We start from the raw sequence: 17,350 nt of genomic DNA, 5'->3' as shown, positions 1-17,350 counted from the left end.
AAGAACAAAGATCCAGCGGTGAGGCATACGAAATCAAACTTCCAATGCAGAGCTGTACAATAGCATAACCATCACTCCCGGTAGCCAGCTCCAGAGGGGCTGAGCCACCAGTGGGGCCAATATGTCATATTTCAGATTAGATACAACTTCTTGCAACTCCATGCACTTTCCACTTTATGAAGATCAAGATGGGAGATTATCAAGAAAAGATTAAAACAACACATATTATGCACATTCCCTCCACAACCTTGGTGATGCAAACAACAACAAATAATGTCCCGATAGCGGCGCGGTTATCTAAGGTTAATCGCCTGGCGAAAGTTCCCTATTTGCTTTCGGAGAGCCAAGAGGCATCCCAGAAGCCAGTGGAGGTAGAAGTTTATGGACTTCCAGCGAGAACACAGGCCAGCCCGTCCAATTGTTTTAGCGTTGTAGAGAGGCAAGTCCAGGGACCCCCACTAAGGGAAGTCGCTTGAGGAGACAAGAGCTCTGCCTCGGAGAGGGCGACAGCGTCGTAGCTCGGCAGGAGGGGTTGAGGAGGTTAGAGCGGGCGGCTTGGCGGCGCCAGGGAGCTCGAGGAGTGGGAAGCCTGAAGGCAAGAGACGATGGTGAGGCCGGCTGAGAGGCAACAGAGAGTCCCGAAGCAGAAAGCCGAGGCAGGGATGTGAGTTAAAAGTTTCCTCTCCCTGCAAAGTCCAGAACCAACCCTTGAGGGGAGCAGGATGTTTCCATTACACGGGGGGAATGCTCCTCCATTATGCGTGCAGTTCAATCAGCCCGAGCGGTGGAGATGGGCCCGGGCGGTCTCTCGATCCTGCCACGCTGCACAGCAATCGCGGCGCGCAGGTGTATTTGGGATTACGTGATTAGCTGACAGTTCTGGTGACAAAGGGAGAGAGAAGCGCCCGGCTGGGAGGAGGTTTGGGCGGCGGGCCCCCAGTCCCGAAGCTCATGGAGTACTTGATGGGCCGAGAGCATTCATAAAGGGGCTTAAGCCAGAACTCCGCTAGGGAAGTCTCAAGGGGCTTCTGCAAAGCGAGGAAGCAGGCAGGAAGCTTAGCAAAGCTCCGACTCCCTAGGTACTGCAGCCCGAGGCCCAGGAAAAGGAGTAGAGAAGCGTTGGCCCGAGTGCGGCAGCCGGAAATTTGCTCCACAGATGTTGGTCTGGTCAAAAGCTTCGTCAGGGGGTGGCCACGACTGCCATCGGCAGGAGGCAGCAAAGCTGAGCAGAGGACTAGGTGACTTCCCGAGTTGGCGGTGATGATCGCAAAGATGGCAGCACAGAGACCCTCGAGAGTGATACCGGGATAACGCCTTGCTGGCACAGCAGCTCTCGAGCTTGGCTGGTGGTTGCTTTGACATCCCCCAGGTCATCTGGGTCTTTGGACCGTCTGGGCGTCGGCGTCGGCATCTCCGTTGAGGCTGCGGGGCGGGATCCTCCAGAGAGACCCGTTCCATCTCTGGGGATGGGGTTGGTTTTCCTCCTGATTGCCATTCCATGGGCTGGCCGGTCATGGCGAGTCGAAAGGGATCCACAGGGGACCTACCTGTAGGAAGAAAAGGACTGAAACACCCTTTCCCCCAGGTTATGGGAGGGGGGCGAGTGGCCCGCCGAGATCTCGGTTCTAAGCCGGATGGCGGAGAGGGTCAAGATCGAATTTTGTATGAGTTAGAGTTAATATAAGAAGGCTATTTTGCAGGCTGCGCAGCTGCGTGAGGGTTGCTTTTGATGCAATCTACTGGGGGCCGCCTATCGCCTATTCCTCTTTCTTTAAGTTGTTGACAGGAAGGGCAGAGGGTAAGCGATCCTGATGGAAGCTGGCTTCAGAGCGTCATCAGGGTGCACGTCCAAAGCGAGGTCGAGAACACCTCGAGGGAGGAGGGGCTGGCGGACCCTGAGGGAATTGTGGGTGTGCATGCTTAATTTGCAGCACAAAAGGGGGCTTGGATGCGCTTTTGGGTGATGGGTGCATCCGGGAGACAAAGCAATCAAGCGATTAGGGGTAAATTTCCACACACAAAAAAGGGGGGGTCTTTCTTTGCAAGAAAAATGTACTTACCGTGACCTTGGAGGTTAACACCAAGAGGCTGGAATGGTGCTGAATTTGTGATCGAATTATCTTGGGGAGATGCTGCCATGAGACCGCTCCTTAAGGGGCTGACTTCGGTCGAGCGTTAGGAGCCTGCAAGCTGAATTCATACAGTTGCCCTGCACTTTGGCAAAACACCACCCACCCAAATCATGAGGTGGATCTGTGTTTTGCAGCAACCCCTTAACTTGGGGCCTGTCCTGGCAGTGCTGCGGTACCAGGACGGGCCCAGATTTTAATCCAGGGAGGGCCAGTCAGCCAATTGGCCCTCCCACCTTGCTGGTGGAAAAATAGAGGAAAAGGAAAAAGGGGGGAGACACCGTTTCCTTGCGGAGACTCGGGGGTGAATGTAGAAGGTACAAACAGGATCAACGACCTGTGTGATGGACTTATCCATCCCAGATTAAGGTCGTTTTGACCTGGCTCATGAGGTCCCTTCCCCAGAGATTAACGTGGATGTCCAGAATGATGGGGCGGACTGTGAGCTGCCGCTCGAGTCCTGGGCTGTGGACCGGGAGCGTGGCCGGATGTCTCCGTCTGCGCCAGTCTGCTTCTCTTCCTCCCCACCCCCCAGATGTGCGGGCAAGCCCTCGGGTTGGCCACTGGTCTGGCCACTTTCGGCTGCTCTTGATGGCGGTCACATCAGCGCCGGTGTCCACCAGGCCCTTGAACAGACACCCCTCCATGGTGAGCTCCAGGTACGGACGGGAGCTTCCGATGGGCGTTTCCACCGCCGCGATGGTGGCGTTGGCTGCGCCCTGATGGCTGCTGGGGCTCGCGGCCTTTATTGAATCCACAGTGGGCAGCGCGTGGGGCAGGAGGATCAGCTGTGCGTAGCTGGTTCCGCTGGGCAACTCTTGCGGGATGTTGGTCCACACCTGGAGGTGAATGGCCTCCCTGGTGTTATTGTGGAGTCAACTGACTCGAGGGATGATGAACAACCCCTGCTCAGCGGCGGAAGCCTTTGGCAGCACCAGCCCAATGGTCCCCGTTGGGATGGGGTCGCTATACTGGGTTGGGGCAACGAGGACCTCGTGGGGGAATTCAAAGGATATGGGCTGGGTGCACGTGAGCGAAATGCCACGAGAGGGGGGTGGTTTGGGCATGGGTCTTGGTGTCTGGGGCTGCTCTAGTACTCTCCTCCATGGTCTTGGGCTGGGGAGACGCCCGGGCGTGAGTTTCCCGACGGGCACTCGCTTCTCCAGTGGAAACCTTTCTGGCACTGGGGGCATCGGGTTTTTGGCGGCCTCGGGGGTCTTCGCCTCCTGGGGGAGGACCCTCCTCCATTGGGGTTGTAGGCCCCCCCGCCGGGCTGCCTACACTCCCTCCGGAAGTGTCCCGGCCTGCCGCAATTGAAGCAATCATCCTGGGGCTGTCCCCTGGCGGTGGGAGAAGTGCTACTTGGCGAGGAGACTTGGCTTGGGTGGGCAGAGGACCCGATGTCCTGGCAAGCCTTAAGCATATCGGCCAGTTCAGGGTTCTTGCCGAGGCCCGTGATTGCTCTGCGGCACTCGGTGGAGGCGTTTTCCTTGGCGAGGCGCATAAGCGAGTCTCGTTCTGGGCCACCTCGCTATCTACCTGCCTTTTGAGGGCTTCCTGGAGCCTATTCACAAAGTCGGCATAGGACTCTTGGGGTTTCTGCCGAATGGTGGAAAAGCTTTGGGTCGGCTGCCCGGCGCTGGGGACCTTGATGAACGCCTTGTAGGCGCAGTCGGAGGCGGCCGCAAGGGTGGCCTCTGGCAGGACAATTTGATCGTTGGGGTTGGCGAAAGCATCGAAGCCGTAAAGCTGCGCGGCGGTATAGGCGCCGCCAGAGGCGGCTCCCCTACTGATGCATTGTTGTCGGAACTCGCTTTCCCAGATCACATACTGCGCAGGGTTCAGGAGCATGTGAAAGGTGGTTTTCCAGTCATCTGGAACCATTAGGTGATTCCTTGCGACTGCTTCCAGCATGCCTCTTACCGCGTGAGGGGCTAGTGATTCCTACGTCCCGCATTGCTAGCCTTGCGGAGATTCGGTGAGGATGTTATAACCTAAGAGAGGCGGTCACTGGAAACAACTTCGCCGGATGACCCCATCCTCCTCTTCGTTATCTGTGTAATGAACGGGGCACAAGGCAAGGATGTCGGCATCGTCTTCCGTCAGGGTTTCCTTCTTTTGCAGCTCATGGTTAATACGTTCTGCTAAGGTCTTCTGAAACCCAGCGCCATTATGTGGCGCTCTTGCCCAGTCGCGGTGGCGCTTCAACGAAATGAAGAGGCGAGGGGAGGGGGCGGCTGAGCAGCGGGAGAATTTGAAGGCGGCAAAGCAAGGAGAGGCAGAAGGAGGACAGGCGTCCAATTTAGTGGATAGAGAAAGTTCCGGGGGAGAAACTGAAGCTGAAGAGATTAGAAAGGAGGGCGTCCTACGACAAGGGAGCCATAGATTACAGGCTGATGGTGACATAGCATTGTCTCCACGTCGAGTAGCAATTGACATCATCGTAGCGAGGCTCTGTATTGAAGAGTGCGCCCGATGTTTTCCCAATCCTTAAGATTCAATGTCCCCCTTTCTGGGTACCATGGACACTGAGCTTCAATCTCCTCAACCAATTTGCGCAGCTCCCCTCTCTTTACGGGAACCCTGCAGCTTTTAAACCAGCTTTCAGTTACAGCTAACGTGCTTGTCATAAGCCCTGCTTTGCAAGCTCCCGTACTTACCGGTGTTCCGTCCGGACGAGAGAATATTCTATTTTCGATTCCCTGGATCGCGCCCGATCCAGCGGTGAAGGCGATACCGAAATTGGGTCCCTGGATGCGCCGATCCAGCGGGCGTCGGTACATGACCCTTTCCCAGGCGACGGTAAGCAGGATGGAGGTTCGAGGATTCCCGGGTTTCGGCACCAGCTTGAAGTCGTGCCCGCGGAGTCAGCATAAGAACGAGACGAGACGCGGAGATATCATCTGGTGGAGAGTGCCAGCAACAGGATCGCGGGAGCCCGTGGTTCTGACGACTCTCCCGCGTGCTAGCATCTGGCACCTTTTATTAGGGTTTCCGTGGGGGCATGTAGAAGGGCGGTCTGGGGGGAAACCGGGAGAGCGGGAGACCGAGAGATCATCATGTGATGCATGATCTCACCTGGCTGGTACGTGCGGGAGGAAGCATCTGCGTCTGGGTCTAATCCTGGCCCGAGGGCAAGGGCCCATTGTCCCTTTGTATGGGACACCTGGTGGTTGTGAGCCAGGCAGTTCATGACCCGTGACTCATCGGGGGGTGAGGGGCGGGGGAGCGGTGCGACCAGAAGATCGTAGGAGTGCCGGCATCCCGGCGCTCTACTTACGGTGCTGCTGGGTCAGCGGCTCATCCCTACACAAAAGGGCTTTGTTTTTAAATGCCAAATGAAAAAAAAGGATTTGTTTTTAATTATGTAGCTGAGACAGTATATTCATGCAGGGTTTAAATTTTAACTCAAGAAATCAACATAGTCTACTAAAATACGCTAGACCAAAGGGAAAAAAAATGGCAAACAACCTCCCCAAATGGAGGTTACATCGAAACAACAAGGAGGCAAGGAGGTAAGTGCAGGCAAAATGGCGGCTAGGGACACTTCGCAGGAGGAGAATCTCTGTGTAAAGAAAAAATTGTGGGGGACACCCTCCCCCCCAGTGGAGCAAACAGCGAAGGGATAAGTAGTGCATTCATAAATGGACCATCACTCCAGTCTGCAGTGCTGAACTTGCTTCTGTTTTTTGTCTTCTATATATTCTGGGTTTTTTTTGGTCTTCTATATATTATTTTGCCGTTTGCTTACATTTCATTGCTTCTTTTCTGCCTTTTCTCTTGGATGATCAGGGCACTGTTGGTAGTTTCACCCACAACAAGGGTGAGGATCCTGTACTTTGAATAGCCCTGCAGAAGAAAGGCTTTCTGCAGATATCCAGAACTCTTTCTTGCATGACAGGCTGTGTTAGCCATAAATTCTGCCCAATTCTGCTGAAGTTTCCACAGTCTTGTTTTCTTTTACACCCTGGCTCCTGATGCATACCTTAAGACAGGGTGGATAAAAGCGATGATTTTTTAAAAAAATTAAAAATGGGATTGCTTTAATTTGAAATTGGATTTTTAAAAAATTTAAATCAGATTTTTTAAAAATATGCTTTTTGAGGAAAAATCAATCTAAAGATAGTTGTCTCTTTAAGATACACTATAATCCCTCATGAAATAAGGATCAGTTTTTAATTATATAGCGTGAGTCAATATATTCATGCGTTTTTTGTTTTGTAAATGAAGTCCATTAATCCGCTCATAATGTCATGTTCTTCCAGAGGTTTTTGTAAGATTATTTTGAGCAGTGTTTTTTTCCATTTGGAAGATACTATCTCAGATGCTTGGTTTTGCAGTTCTCACAACTGAGAATTTGCATCTGACAGATAAAATGCCTCTTTCTCACAGCAAAAATGTTATAAAATAAACATACAGAGCTGAGGAAAAGACCTTAATCCCATTGTTCCTTTGCAAATCTATGCACGCAGAATCAACCCCTTACCTCTTAAGTGTTAGGTTTTAAGTTAAATGAATAGAATATTGTTTGGAGTGGAATAGATCTGCACAAGGAGCTAAGTGTGAGGAGGGAGGGACAAGTGGAAAAAAATGAAAGCAACACTTTCATTTTGAGCAGAATATTCCATAAGTCTTGGGATCTTTGTTTGTATAGCCTATTTATCATGTTAGTCTCTTGCTGGAGGAAAAATCTATAATGGCAGCAGGCCATAAAGAAACCCCAGTTTGGGAATATTTTAATGATGTTCTTCTACCTATGGTTAAGCAGAAATGCGTGCAAAATGCAAACACTGCGACAAAGGAATGCCAGACCCAATGGCCCGAATGAAAGCGGAGATAGTTCAGCCTCCAGTAATTTCATAATTATCTATGTATTTCTAATAATATAACCGAGTCAGTAATTTTTGATATAAATATAAAAATAAATCTGAAAAGTTATAAACAAAACCTTCTTCCAGGAGTAAATATTAAGGATATACCAGCAAGAATGAGTTTTTATGTAGAAAACCGATCTGGCCCAGATTGCATTCACCCAAGAGTTCTTAAAGAGCTCAAGCATGAAATTGCTGATCTTCTCACTTTAATATGCAACTTATTCCTGAAATCAGGCTCCATCCCTGAAGACTGGAAGATGGCCAGAGAAATATGCACCAATCTTTAGAAAGGGATCTAGGGGGGACCGAGGAAATTACAAGGCCAGTCAGTTTGACATATCTGTTCCTGGTAAATGTAGTAGAATCTATCATTAAAGGAATAAAGGATTATAAAACATGTAGAAAAGCAAGACCTGCTGAGAAAGAGTCAGCATGGCTTTTGCAGAGGCAAATCCTGTCTTACAAACTTACTAGAGTTCTTTGCAGGGTGTAAATATGGCCGAGCATGTATGGACAGGGGAACTGAACCCGGTGGACATTGTCTACTTAGTTTCCAAAAGGCTTTTGACCAAAGATTCCTCACCAGAGACTTTGTTGAGAAAACTCAGTAATGAAGGAATAAGAGGGGAAGTCCTCTATGGATTAAAAACTGTGGTTGAGAAACAAGAAACAAAGAGTGGTGGTGTAAATGGGAAGTTCTCACAATGTCGAGAGATGTCGGGGAGTGGTGTCCCCAAGGATCCCGTTTTGGGACCAGTACTCTTTAACCCTGATTCATAAATGATGACCTGGAAGTAGGGAGATTGGGTTAAGCGTGTAATTGTGGCCAAGTTTGCAGATGATACCAGGAATTATGTAGGGTTGGTGAGAACCACAAAGAAGGATTGCCAGAAGAGCTCAAAGCGGACAACTTGATAGAATTAGGTGAGTGGGCTCAGAAATGGCAAATGCAGTTCAATGTAGCAAAATGTAAAGTTGATGCACATAGGGAACCAAAAAATCCAAACTTCACATTACTGCGCTACAGGGGGTCAGTGCTATCAGTCACAGACCAGGAAAGAGGATTTAAGCGTCTTTGTTGATAGTTTCCATGGGAATGTCAACTCAATGCATGGCATCTGTAAAAAAGGCAAGCACTCTATACAGGGGATAATAAGGAAAGGAATTGAGAATAAAACTGCAAAAAATTGTCATGCCCTTATATAAAGCAGTGGTGCGACCCGCACTTGGAGTACTGTGTCCAGTTCTGAGTGCGCCGCATCTCCAAAAAGGATATTGAGGAGATAGAAAAAAAGAAGTGCAGAAGAAGGGGGCAACAAAGGATGAGTTGAGGGACTGGAGCACACACCTTCCTATGAGGGAGAGGCTGCAGCATTTTGGAAGGAACTCTTTAGATTTGGAGAGGGAGAGCCTGAGGGGATATGATTGAAGTCTACAAAATTATGCATGGGAGGGTAGAAAATGTTGTGAGAGAAATTTTCTCTCTTTTGCACAATGCTAGAAGCAGGGGGCATACATTGAAAATGCTGGGGAAAGAATTGGGACTAATAAAAGGAAACACTTCTTCGCGCCCAACATGTGATTGGTGTTTGGAATAATAACTGCCACAGGAGGTGAGTGATGGCCACTAACCTGGATAGCTTTAAAAGGGGCTTGGACAGATTTATGGAGGAGAAGTCGATTTATGGCTACCAATCTTGATCCTCTTTGATCTGAGATTGCAAATGCCTTAACAGACCAGGTGATCGGGAGCAACAGCCGCAGAAGGCCATTGCGTTCACATCCTACATGTGAGCTCCCAAAGGCACCTGGTGGGCCACTGCGAGTAGCAGAGAGCTGGACTAGATGGACTTTGGTCTGATCCAGCTGGCTTGTTCTTATGTTCTTATGTTCTTATGTTCTTATGTTCTTATGATTTAAATCTAGTCTTACTGACTAGTGATTTAAATCGTGATTTATGTGGTTTTGATTAAAGTCAAATCCACCCTGCCTTGAGAACATTTTCTTGGGGGGATTCTTTAAGAGTAAGTTCTCAGGTAGCCAGGCTGACCTCCCCAACCTGGCTTCAAACTTTTAGTTTCAATGTCTAGCCCACATGCAAAAAACCAAGTTCTAGCTTGCCGATGGATCCCTGAATGCGACACTCTGCTTCCCCATTGTGTTTTAATTACAATAAACAGCCTTATGTATGCAAGTTAATTATGTAAGAATGGCAAAAAAAGGAAGGGACAAAGCAGGGTTTGAAGACAATACAAACTTGACAAAAATTCTTCCCAAGCAGCAGCAGCAGGAGCAGAGCTTTTGAAGATGAAGCAGAGAGAGGAACTAAAATGGCTGCAAGGCAAACCCAAGGCTCAGAACAATTCTGACTTGCTGAAGATCTTGTTAAAAAGCAGACTATCTTGACCCTCTTGTAAAGCAACAAAAAACTCTGTTTACTAGATTGGAATCTTGTATGGAACCTATAACCTCCCAGCAGTGTAATAAAGGGAAGTTTAAAAGAAGTTTCAACTACAGTAAATTCAGCAGTTGAAATGGCACTTACTCAACAGGCAGATATCCAATGCCTGTAACAAAACAAGAAGAAGAAGACTGGTTGCTGTGGGCTTTCCGGGCTGTGTGACTGTGGCCTGGTTGATCTCAACAAGAAGAGTTTGGATTTATACTCTGCCTTTCTCTCCTGTAAGTGACTTACAAATGCCTTCCTTTCTTCTCCTAACAACAGACACCTTGTGAGGTAGGTGGAGCTGAGAGAACTCTGAGAGAACAGTGACTAACCCAAGATCACTCAGCAGGCTTCATGTGTAGGAGCAGGGAAACAAATCCAGTTCACCAGATAAGAGTCAACTGCTCATGTGGAGGAGTGGGGAATCAAACCCAGTTCTCCAGATGAGAGTCTACCACACTTAACCACTATACCACACTGTTAAAAGCAAAAATTCAAGACAAAGTGTGCTGGAATAATCTGCAATTTCATGGATTTGCTGAAAAAGTGGAAGGCAAAGATGCACTTCTATTTTCTTCCACCAAGCTAGGTGAAGTTTTGCAGCTGGAAGATGGAATCTCTCTAGTAATTGAGAGAGTCCTCCATATCAGTCCTTTGCTGACAGGCACTCAAAATTTCCTCAAGATATCCTAGCTTGCTTCCTGCATCATGGATAGAAAGAGAAAAGTCTACACGTCACATGGGAAAAGAGCTTTCCAAGAAACCCAAATACAAGTTTTTCAGGATATATTAGCCGAGACTTTGGGAAGCTGATAGCAGGCTAAACCAGTAACAGAATCTTTCAGCTGTAACTCCAACCCCTAAAAAACTACTAGGGAGCTCACGAGTTAACAGTCTTGGGTTAAAACAACGAAGAATTGAAGAATGGGAGATAGCAGACTGGAAAGAGGGAAGCAAAACCAGTAAAAACCAGAAGAAACAGCTTATCAGGTGAAGAAGCCAAGTATTAAAAGCTTGTGTGTTGCAAAATGAAGAGACCAAGAGAAAAACATATTTCCTGAAAAATGAATAAATAATATAACCTGCACCCCCACTATATATTATGAGATAACATATAACTGATAGGCAGGTGTAGATGATGCTAACCAATCAAATGAATGCTAAGTTTGCTGTAACCAGTTTCAGGAGAAAGGGGAGGGAAAGTATAAAACGTCATGCCTATCTTTGCAGTTTTGCTTCTGCTTCATGATGTGTAGAAGCCTGTTTGTGATCACAAATAAAGTTTTTGTTCATTTCACTCTTGATGTGTCACTCATTGGCTAAGCAGTGGCGTCGAGTAAATGGGTCTGATACCTGACAATTACAGAAGGTAACACACCTACTGAGGCGGCAAGTTGTTTCTCCAATTAGGAAATTCACTTTTGAATGCCTCTTCCCTCCTCAGCTGTGGAAAATGTCAAGGAAACATCGAAGTGTGTTCTTTCTCCCTGCCTTCCCCATTCAGATACGTCTGTTCTGAAATCCCATTCACACAGTTGATAAATACAGTAGTTAAATCCTAAACCGTAATCCGAAAGCATCATATGATTTGCATTTATTAAATTCTGCTAAGTGAACACAACAAATGGTACGATCTCTGTAAAAAGAACCTCTAATTTGTAATAAACTCAATATTGGAATACATCTCAACTGTACTAGTGTGTTTAACCCACTGCTGCTGATTTCTTTATTTTCTTCTTGTTATAAGCTAAACTTAACATATTTATATAAAATAATGCATTTAAATGAGCTAACAATGCTCCCCCCCCCCCCTTTCCCCTCTCGGAGAGATGGAAATGTTTTGCTCTTCCATGCAGAACTGAAAGGAAAGGAAAAAAATGATCCCACTTTACTGATATTTTTGATTGAAGTTTTCTGGAATGAATCTGGAAGGGAGCTCTTTGAGTTTAGATAATTATAAAGAGATGAAAACAGAAACTGCCCTGAGTTCTGTACTCTCTCAGCCTAACCAACCTCTCAACCAAAATGAAGAAGAGGAGAAGGACGTTAGCTGCTTTGAGTCCCCACTGGGGAGAAAAGTAGGGTATACATGAATTATATAAAGAAATGAATATCTCTGGCAACAACATGGGTGGTTTCTCTATGTTTAAGGACATCAAAGTGGGAAGACTGTTTCAGTTCAGGAAGGGTGCATTTTAACTTTAACATTCACTTTTCTGATCTGACTTACATCAGATCTTTGTATCACTATAGCAATCTAGAAATAGCCACTAAAAGCTGCCTGATGGCATGGGAGGGCCAGTATGTCATAGTAGTCCAAGTGTTGGACTAGGATCTGGGAAACCCTGGTTTGAATTCCTACTCTGCCATGGAAACTGTTGGGCCAGTCACACAACTGTCAGTCTAGCCCACCTCACAGGGTTGTTGTGAGGATAAAACTTCAGAGGGGAGAGCAGTGTGAGCCACTTTAGGATTCCTTTGGAGAGAAAGGTGGAATATAAATAAAGTAAAACCAATCAATGGGAGGGAATGGTTGCCACGGAAGGAGCTGAGGCCAGGAAAGTGACTGGGAAGTTGCCACATGGATGCTCAGTTGTCTCCACGAATTGAGTGATTCACAGAATCATCCCTGTGTAGAAGTAGCCCATCTCTTGGGAAAGGTCACAGCAATGCAGAGACAGCATGGAACATGGACAAATAAGGGATGATGTAGGGAAGATGCTTCTCCCTCTGCTTCTGCCCCCTCAATCCTCTGGATGCCAAACAGGAGTAGCAGCACCACTTTTGCAGTGACAGACCTGATAATTTGAAGACAGCAACATCAAAATGTAGTTCAAATGACACAAGTGAAAGAACGTGAATGAAAAGTTGTTGGAGACTCAGCACAACCTTGGCATGATCACCCAGGCTAAAAGGATCAGTTGTTACCCGGAATGGTAGGAATCTGTCCCTTTTAGAGTGGGGGAATTAGCGAGAGCAGACTCTTGGCTTTGCAAAACGTCAGGCAAGCTCGAGATCCTTGTTGCCTATGTATATCAAGTTCAGCTTTTGCAAGAAATATGCAGGCGAGCATAATAAAGCTTAACCAATTTATTTAGGGAAAATAGAGGTACCCAAGCATATGATAATCCAAGCAGTGGAACACACACACAGTCCTAGGATATAAGCAGTGTTGAGAGGATAGGTTTGGAATAGATTAAGGGAATTTGGGGAGTAAGGGTTACAGTTACCTGATCTTGGAATGTAAAGGTCTGATGGACAGAGCTAAGTGACCTGTGCTTAGCTCTGGTAGAAGAAAGAACAGTGCATTGGGAACAATATCAAGAGACAGAGAGGTGTCCAGAGATATTGAATACTAGCTACTGGGAGCAGGGGCTTCTTATAGAGAAAAAGGGACCCTCAGGATTATGCAAAGTGGCCCTTAATTTCCCAAAACAGAAGGGAGTCTTGTCTTTCCAGGGAAAGACTGAATACTTAAAGTTGATGTCTGTCTCTTGTCTTTGAAAGACAACAGACAGACATCAGCTTTAAGTATTCAGATAAATCTGACAGTTTGAATGCACAGAGGTGGGCAGAGTGCCCGGAAGTGGGCAAAGTGCTGAGTCAATCATAACTATAAAACAATGGCAATTTAATTAAGGTGGTTGTTAGTCAGAGGAAGAAGTTTTGGGTTAATACAATACTTGGAGGAAACACGTTTACAAGTCCTTTGTCTTCACAGGGTGGATAATCTAGGGCAGGAGATGGAAACGCTTTCCAATACCAGGAGCATTGTGTTCTCTTAATCCCTTTAAGAGATGAGGGAAGGTATCTTGCAAGGCAAATATTGGGTGAGGGCAAGTCCAGAAAATTTTTTTCTGTATTCTTGTGGGCATACTAGCCAATGCAGAGACCTGGCTTCCCATTTTGGCATGGCACTGCTAGGCACCCTAAAGGTTGGCAGGATGTGTAGAGACACTGTTATATCAAAACAAAGCTCCCCCCACGGGTCAGTCTGGTAACACAGTGGCTATTTCCAGCAAGTGGCTTTAACTTCAGTAGAAGAGCACCAGCAACTGAAATAGTGTAGGACTCCCCTGGTCTGGGTTGAGTCAGCATCCCCGCTGGGGCACAAGACCTTGGTTGCTATTCTGCATTAACAAGTACAGTGATGATCAGGGCCAAGTGGTGGTGAGTCAGAATTAGGATGTATGTAAACATAAATCATTGACGCAATGGACTCACGGTCTTATCAGGCAAAATATTTTCTCTCCATTTTGTACTCTGTTGCCAGCACAAGCCAGTTGTTTACAATGCCCGTTGGCTAGTCTTTGACGCAGTGAACTATCTAATCTCCCTCTGCATAAGTAGTTTTGCAAGTTTAAAAAATGTGTACTTGAAGAAATGTCTATCGAATACTTTATAATGCGAGTCAGCTTGGTACAGTGGTTAGAGTGTTGGGCAAGGATCTGGGAGATCCAGGTTCAAATTCCCACTGTGCCATGTTAAACTTACAGGGTGAGTGCTTTGGGCCAGTCACACACTCTTATCCTAACCTACCTCACAAGGTTGTTGTGAGAAGACAGTAAACTGCATAGATCCCCAGTGGGAAGAAAAATGGAGTTATAAATATTGAAATGGAATAAAATATGATATGAAAAGTTGCCTGAAGCCATGAGTAAAAGCTGACAATAGAATTGGTTTGAGGTTAATTGGTAGGAAAAGGAAAATTGACAGCTTCTGCTTTAGGATATGTTTGGAGACATTTGGAAAGTGTTCTTTTTAACTGACTTGGATCAGGGGTGTAACGAGGCAAACTGTAGCCCTGGGCAAAACCTGAGTTGGATGCCCCCCTCATGGGTGGCCACTCCACCATGACCACATTTTTTTGCACCAGGACATTGGTGCCTGCAGAGGGTGCATTTTTAGACATATCAGCACCAACATTTCAGCGTATCATCAGGAGACTGCCCTTATGCTACCCCCCAGGTTTGGTGAGGTTTGGTTCAAGGAGTCCAAAGTTATGGACTCCCAAAGGGGTGCCCCATCCCCCATTGTTTCCAATGGTAGCTAACAGAAGATGGGGGCTACAGTTTTGAGGGTTCATAACTTTGGACCCCCTGAACCAAACTGCCAAAAATGAAAAACCACTAAAAAATACCGCAAAACGAACCTTGCATTTTGATGCCCCCCACAAGGTTGTGCCCTGGGCAGCTGCCCACCTTGCCCAATGGGCATTACTCCCCTGACTTAGATTGAGCAAAGGTTGATGAACCAGTGGTGTTCCTTTATGACAGTGATGGCAAACCTTTTGGGCTTGGCTTGTCAAAAATTCAGAAAATGCCTAACTTGACTCTGCTGGCATCTCTCTCTCTCTCTCTCTCTCTCTCTCTCTCTCTCTCTCTCTCTCTCACACACACACACACACACACACACAGAGAGAGAGAGAGAGAGAGAGAGAGAGAGAGAGAGAGAGAAGCAATTCTTTATATAGTCATTTATTTTTTAAAAATGCAGTCCAGTCATGTGGGGTGCTGTGCATTATATAAAGGAACATCAAATAATTACAAAAATAACTCAAAACAGGGAGAATAGTTGTTGAGTGTTGGTGAATACTGGCATGTCACCTTTGACACGTGTGTCATAGGTTTGCTATCACTGTCCTATAAACAAAGAGTTTCACTAAGTCCATGGCAATTTTAAAGACAGAAGAAGCCGCTTTAGGGGGATGCCAGTGGTTTATAGGGGCTAGAGTGTCTGACTGGAATTTGGGAGACTTGGGTTTAAATGTCCACTCAGCTAGGAAGTTCACTAGATGACCTTTGGACAGTTACTCTCAGACTAACCCATTTCACTACCTTGGTATGAGAAAATGGAGATGGGCAACCGTGCACACTCCCCAAGTCTCCTTCAAGGAAAGGCAGGATAAAAATGAAGTCGATGTCAGAAAAGGGAAGGGCATTAGTTAACCCTTCTTCTTCCGTGCTTCAAAACACCCTCCTATGCTTCCTCTTCCAGGCCTGAGCAAAGTGTAAATGTGTTTTTGAGAGCATGTTCATCTCACCATCCTCTTTTGGTTGTATGACAGCTAAAATGCCCCATCCTCTCAAAGAATCATCATTTTGTTTTTTGTGCTGTTGTTGGTTAAAAAAGCAAGTGCCAGTACTCTCATATATATTTCTGCCAATTTTCCCCTCAGGACTTAAGAAAACCTTCCCAAGGTGCTGGTAGTACCAGTGAGCAACACACTGACAGAGCGTAAATCCTCTTCATCTCTGATAACTCTTTCCAAGACTAAAAGGATGAAAATCAGTCATATCTCATATAGGACAAAACCTGGGCTGTTGTTGACTCTGGGCATGGGCAAACTTGGTCGTCGGACCTTGATCCTTCTGAGAGACATCGACACTTGTTCACCTGCCAGAAAAGATCACCCAGGCAGAACTAAGAGGGGTTCATACAATGTGGCTCGCCAACACTGGCAAAAACCATTCTTTTTGCTGCAATACTGAAGATGCTTTGGGTCATGAGAAGGGTCTAATGCCATGCCAGACCTAGTGGACCTGCAAGTGAAGATTGTGTAGGTATCTGCCAATGACAGCCACACAGCACTGTTCACACAAGGTAAAAGCATTTAGTGTGGGGGACTTTTGGGGATGCGAGTAGAATCCTTGTGTTGTTGGTTCCCAAAAAAGACACTGGATGTTTTGTCCTCCAAGAAGACCATTTTGTCTGTGAATCATGAACTGACTATACTAAAATTGCCTCTGGGATTCTTTACTTAGAAAAAGAAGAAGAGTTTTATACCCCTCCTTTCTCTCCTGGAAGGAGACTCAATGTGGCTTACAAACTCCTTTCCCTTCCTCTCCCCACAACAGACAGCTTGTAAGGTAGGTGGGGCTGAGAGAGCTCTGAAGAACTGTGACTAGCCCAAGGTCACCAATCAGGAATGTAGGAGTGCAGAAACACATCTGGCTCACCAGACAAGCCTCTGCCACTCAGGTGGAGGAGTGGGAAATCAAACCCAGTTCTCCAGATTAGAATTCACCTACTCTTAACCATTTACCCACGCTGGCTATTGGTAGCATCCCAGACACTGGTGGTTGTGGAGGCTATGGACAGTTAGGGCAGTTCCTACACCCACCCAATCAAGGCGGCTGATGGAAAGACAAACAGGGGAAATGGTGGGTGCCACAGGGAAGACAAACAGGGAATTGGTGGATGCCACAGACCACAGCAGTGCCGGACCTGAAAGATAACACAGCCCCCAGAGCTGTTTTGGTCTAGGTGGATGGCAGTGCAGCTGGGGCATTCCTGGGGTTGAAGCCAACTTTAGCTTCCATGGGCCTTTGACCTCAGAGTTTGGGGCTATGGAATGCTTGCAGGCAGCCAGGAAATTTTTGGCATTTGCGGTCTCCCCATGGTGCCTGCAAGCCCTCTGGGGGCAGTATGGTGATGCAACAGTAATGCTATCCCCAGCCACCTCAGTCTGTTGGATGGGGCTGTTAGGGACACTTCAGTGGGATATAAGGACTTAGGGATTTCCATTCCTACTTGTCACTGATGAAGGGAGCTTAGATTCTAAAAAACATATACCCAGAAATCTTGTTGCTCTTTAAAATGCTACTGGAATCAGATCCTTCTCTACTACTGCAAACCAGCACGGCTACCCAGTTGAAACTATCTCAGGGAGTGTTCTCTGAGAGACTTCAAATAATGCTAAGATGTTAGGTTTGGAACCTAGCAAGCCCAAATAAGTAAAGTCACACAGATGACATTCAGTTCTGGCTTTGTTTTTTTTTAACTGATCTGTGGGTGGGTGTTCTGAGGTCAGAAGATGATGCGGGAGATTAGTTTGTGGATATCTGCTAGAATCCTGAGAATCTAGACGTTAATAAAAGAGGGGGGAGGAAAGACATGTC

The sequence above is a fragment of the Sphaerodactylus townsendi genome, linkage group LG05, assembly GCF_021028975.2.
Source record: "Sphaerodactylus townsendi isolate TG3544 linkage group LG05, MPM_Stown_v2.3, whole genome shotgun sequence".
Classification (NCBI taxonomy): domain Eukaryota; kingdom Metazoa; phylum Chordata; class Lepidosauria; order Squamata; family Sphaerodactylidae; genus Sphaerodactylus; species Sphaerodactylus townsendi.
The sequence above is the reverse complement of the archived record's forward strand: the minus strand, read 5'-3'. Positions refer to the sequence as shown.